Here is a 6,249-nt window from a genome sequence, read left to right on the forward strand (position 1 = left end):
GTTGGCAGCACTTCTAATGATAGGCAGAAGGCATATAGGAAAAAGGATATGTGTCAAATGTATGAGTTTAGTACATGTGCAGTAACCACTAATATGAGATCAGCAGATGTGCAATAACCACTAACCTGGACCAGAAGATGAGGGGATGAGGGCTGAACAGCTAGAATGTCAATGTGAGGAAGGACATACTTACTATGAGAGGAGAGAGGAACATGATCCAAACAGGAAACTAGGGGCAACTGCAGATTCTATGGGTGGTGGGTATAAAGAAGGTAAAAAAGAAGGGAAGGATAACATTGAGTTGGAGTGTTGTGACACCAGATCATTAGGGCTGCAAATCAACTGAGTGATTTGTAAAGAGATAGGCTAGGAAATATATCTGAACTTAATTGAAACAGAGATGGCCCATATATTTAGAAGGGTAGTGTGCTTAGACAATCAGGGAATAACACCACTGATAAGGAGTAAATGGAGGAGCATAAAAAGAAGGAATTAGCTAGAGATGTTGAGGTTAAATTTCTTGGTGAAGAAGATAAACAGGAAGATAGGCTGCACATATGAGAAGCTAAAAAGTTTGGAAAGTAAAAGGATTACGGTCAAATGTGGGTAAATATGAATTAAAAAAGGCTGAACTCTGGAAAAAGGAAAAGCAGTGGGATAAGGCATCTGAAGAAAGCTTAAAGCTTTGAATTCTGGAACCATAAGCAGTCTGGAGGATAGTGTTATCCCATGTATGGTTCAAGACTAATGCTAGCCATAACCTTTAGGGGTGAAATAGTTAGATGCACATGTTAAGTATGTTGAGAAAAAGGCTAATGATGCAAATATGTCATTGTACCAAAGGGAGATGAGAAGGTTTAGCTGGGGCTTGTAAGAAAAAGGAATACAGTGTAGAAGATGAGATCAGAACATCAGTGGTGACACTGATGTAGAATATAACTCAAGGAGGCTGCAAAAAAAAATCATAAAACTAAGATACATATGTAATAAAGCTTAGGAATGGAGCATGGGAAGAGACTTTTAAAGAACTGTGCATGACAGCTTGAATGAGGAAGCAGAAGGGGATTGAAGCTGATAAGAGGAAAGAGGGACTGAGATAACATGGCCAAGGTTAATTGGGATAGCCATTAGAAAGGATAGGATGCAGTAAAAGGGAAGCAAGCGGGAAATGACTCATCTAATAACTGTTTGCTGCTTTGAATACAAACTAGCATCAGTACATTAAGTAACTAATCTACTATCACCTGTCAAACTGCAGTCTCATTCACTTTTACTGACTTAGAATGCAGGTTATTGACTGATTTCTTTTTGTCTATGCAAGACCAAGCAAGCTTACCCTGTGTATACATTTAAAGTAGCATGCACAGTGCATTCACTGAACCAGGCAGATTAGATTATGATATGTCATCTGTGAAGTTATACAATAACAGCACATTACTATTCAAACATGAGTGTGCTGATTGGATAGCCCAACTAGGATGCCCATTGTAAAATGAGCATATACCAAGAGAAAAAAGTCCTACCACCAAAGTGCCCCTAAGTGGTCAGACTTTCTATTGGGATATACTTAGAGGACAGAGCAAAATATGAGAAAAATCAGGTACATTCTGCAAAACTAAAGAATCAGAAATGCACATAAGTTTTTGTATTTCTGCACTGTCCCTCTTAAAGTCAAGGCATTAAAAACAAATAAACAGCAACAGATATTCTCTTTTCAACATTGTTTTCCTGCACTGTGCTTATGTGTGATGTAAATGTGGGAATATAAGTCCCATACACATGCTTACAAGATCAGCAAACAAGGAAGAACTTGGACGGACATTACTGTGTTCTTATACAAACACGCTATTTAAGAAAAGTAAGCAATTTCTTTCTTAAACAATGTCATTGTATAATAGCAATAATCTACTCCTGTTTGTAGGTATATAAGGATTTACCACAGTTTGCTTTGTTTAATACCTCAGGCTTCTCCCTCGTGATGAAACTACTCCAGCTTTGAGTAAATCCTGATAAACTTAGCCTTCCCCCATTCCACCTTCCACTGACCAATCCAGCTACCTCTACTATTACTTCATCCAACCCAAAACAATCCCTCCCCTACTAAAAATGAATTTTAACTCTAATATATATTGTACTATACTCTCCAATCTCAAATATACTATTACCCCCTCCATGCATAATATTTTCCTAACCTACTAATGGCTAGTAGCTATATATTTTGAAATGTTAACCTTACAATTGAGTTTATAAGAAAAATATTCACTTTATGTAAATGTTGAAATTTCTGTATTGAAATATTGCCTTTTCATTTTTGTAACATTGTGACAAGCCAATTGCAAATATCATGGAGCTTATCTGTAAATGTTTAATTAGCTGTATGAACTATGTCCTTTTGTAACATGTGAAATGTAACTTGCAATTATTGTGGAGCTTTTCTCCCTGGGCCTACACTGAAAATGGGCTCTTCTTGGCCCATTGGACTTCCCTAGTCATCAAACTTAAATAAATAAATAAATAAATAAAATATCTTCATAGACAGTCATTGATTATTGCTTAGGTACTAGCTCAGTGCTGATAAGCCAGAGGTTGGTTGTGTAAAATTGGTTAACCTCTGTTTGTGAACTGGAACTCAATGCATGTGAGGCAAGTGTTGCAGTTAGATATGTACTCAGCTTTTAAAACTTCTATGGTAATTTTCTTTGGGTGCATATATTCTATTTTTATTCATTGATTTAAAGAAGTTGTCTATGGTCTTTTGAGGAGATTTATAATTAGAAAGTGCCTCAGGTATGAGTGTATTGTCTATCTGTGGTCAGCCATCCTGACAAAAACAAACAGTTGTCAGAGATAAGAATACAGACATCATTCAAAGGAGAAAGAAAGAATAATATTGAAAGAGTTAGAATTAGGTTTAATGATAGTGAAGAAAGGGGGCAAAAATCAAGTAACCTCGATTAAAAGGGGGACCATACATCAAAACTGTCCAGATTCTTAGAATGTCCAGATTTTTTTCTTCACATTTTTGGTCTGTTCCTTATAAAATTCATGCTTTTTAGCAAATCAGTGAGGAATGAAGTCACTAAATAATGATATACATTTGAGGATCAGACTTCACATCCTTTATAAAATGGATGCTAACACAAATACTGTTATTCTAGAAAATTTCTAAGTTTATAAGAGCAATATTTAAAATCCGTTTGTATTTTTGGGCCTTTGTCCCCATTATTTTAGGCTTTGTCCAGATATTTTGCATTAAAAGGCTGATAGGTACGTGGGGGGAGGGCTTAAAAAGTATTAAGAAGAATGAAAATGTAAGCAGTGGCAAGTCAAGAAAGAGGTCGAAGAGAGGCAGTCTATGTAGAATTCTTTGTAATCTAGTAAATACGACCATAGGAGTACCGCCGGATGTAACCAGGGATGACAAGAAGAAATTATATACACAGATAGAGAAATGAGACAGATTTAGGAATAAATGGATAAACAGTTTAAGAACTAAAAGATGTACAATGAGGAGAAAAGGAGGCAGAGATCTCAAAGGACTTTTTGTGGCAGTTTTCACAAAGCAGGAGATAGAAGAGTACTGCCGTGGGAAAGGCTGTAGTGAAAAGGAAAATCTGGTGCAGGTAATGAAGAGCCTATAAAAGAGGCATTGAAAGAAGTGATAATGATGAAGTAAGATGAAGACCAAGGCACAGACACTGCTGCCCAAGAATTGTAAAATCAATAGCAGAGCTATTTAATAGGACTCAGAGCCTGGTGTAGGTAATCTAAAAACCACATTGAAACAATACCATTACTACTGCAGAAATGGGAAAAACTGATGAAGAGCTTTAGTTTAAGCTCTACAACTTCAGAAGTAAACTGGAGAAATCCTTGTCAGACAGTAACCTTAAGGACTAGAATTATGATGCTGCAGCCATGCAAGATGAGTATATTGCATTTTAAATTCTGAGTCATGCTAAATGGATATGTTGCACTTTGAATTCTGAGTCATGCTAAATGGATATGTTGCACTTTTATCATTGAGTTATCAGCGCAGTGACAACAGGAAACCAATAAATATGGTATACATAGAATTCAGCAAAGTATTTAACACATTCAGGTATAACAAGTTATTAATAAGGTATTACCAAATATGCATAACGGAAATAAGTTCCATTAAAAATATTAATAAGCTGCTATTTACAATATACTCAGAGAAGCTAGAATACTAGCACCTGAGACCAAAAATTAATATCAGCGCTAAAATGTAAGCACTTGTATAAAAACATATATGATTCAATTTACAGTGGCTAAGATTCAATAAAATCCTCTGTTTATGCTAATTGCCTAAACAGATTGATCAATTTGTGTAACAATGAGAAAATGAGATTCAGAGACAACCATGGCTGTACTGAGAAAGATGTCTTTGTCACCTCATTCTCATGTATCTGAATAGATCACTAGCACTGCCAGACTTGACCACACCACTGTTTTCCCCTAGGGGCCTGTGCAGTTCCCTAATGAAATGTTGGCACTCAAAATGCCAAGTGCCAAAAAGCCAAAAAAAAAAAAAAAAGACCAAAAACCCAGTGAAGAACGAACCTAGAAAATCACTCTTCTCCTTTAAACTTTGTTTTGAGGTGGAGAGGCTCAGGCCCCCACTACACCTCATCATGTGGGGTACAAGCCACTCGCACCCCAAACTTATATATGCCAACTCCAAGATCAACATACCTCAGAGAAAAGAAAATGTTCAGATAAATGGTATCTCTGACTTAATATATGCAAGTCAGATCTTTCTATCTTTCAGACTCAGTATATTGGGACTCACTGTAGCAGGTCCCAATATTTCAAATGGTTGCCAGCCCATGATACACACTTGAAAAGGCACCTTCTACATACTTGTGCATGCATGCACACACTTCTCAAATGTCCAGATTTTCACTGAATGTGCAGATTTTTGCCTCATATTTTGGTCTGTTCCTCATAAAATTTTTGTTTTTCTGGCAAGTCAATGAGGATTGAAGTCACTAAATAATAACATACATTGGATTTTCAGGCTTCCTATCATTTGGAAAGCACATGCTAACAAAAATCCTAATATTCTAGCAACTTGCTATCTTTATAAGAACAATATTTAAAATATGTCCCTATTTTTGGGTATTTTGTCTCCCCGTTATTTTAAGTTTGTCCATATTTCTTGTGCTAAGAGGTTAAGCAGTATGGTGCATGCGCGCACACACACACATGCACACACACACACACACACACACACACACACACACACACACACACACACACACACACATGCATACAGACACTAAAGCCTCTTCCCTCAAGTCTTTACTGAACTTACCCGCAAAGCAAATACTCCCTGTCGTAATTTTATGGCAGTTACTTTTTATCCTTCTAGAGTAAAACTTAGGGGAGGGGATGCACATGAAAGGTTGCATACCTCTCAACTGTCCAGAGTTTTGCAGAATGTCCAGATTTTTACCTCATATTTTTGTCTGTTTCTCATAAAATTTGTGATTTTTCTGGATTTTTGCAGCAATTTTATGAGGACTGAATTCACTAAATAATGACAAGCATTTGAGTTTCAGACTTCATATCTTCAGAAAATGCATGGTAACACAAGATTTTTTAGACTAGCAAATTTCCAAGTTTATAAGAGCAATATTTAAAATTTGTCCTTATTTTTGGACCTTTGTTCTCCCATTATTTTTGGCTTTGTCCAGGTTTTTTGTACTAAGAGGTTGAGAGCTAAGAAGGTAGGACAGATAAATGACCACCATATAATCATAAAAAGGATAAACCATTAGGATCAGCATGAAAAGGTAGTGATAGGGCAAACCCAGTAGACTTCACTTCTAACTACAAAATTTTAGGCCTGCATAACTGCTTTACTACTGTTTAAAAGGCTATACTAAGTCATGCTAATGGATGATTCCTGTTATTTGTGCAACATTCGAATGCATATGTCTACAGTTTGCACTTATTTTCACATTCACCAGTTTAGTAAGTGACCAGTAAATTAATTAATGTAGTTTATTACATTTACTGTAACATATTCTTGTGATGTGCAAAAAATTTGAGGCTAGTGCATCTGCCCAGTATTGAAGGCTATCGGGTAGTCATTTATTGGGTTCATACATTCATAGGTAAATCACTAGGCTAGCTGCCCTTCTGGTCCATGTGAAGATTGGGGGAAGATGGGTGAAGGCTGCCAGCCTAGCCAGATAAAATTTTGGAGATAATCCTGTCATC

This window comes from Protopterus annectens, chromosome 4.part0, assembly GCF_019279795.1.
Source record: "Protopterus annectens isolate FY-2018-M chromosome 4.part0, PAN1.0, whole genome shotgun sequence".
NCBI lineage: Eukaryota > Metazoa > Chordata > Ceratodontiformes > Protopteridae > Protopterus > Protopterus annectens.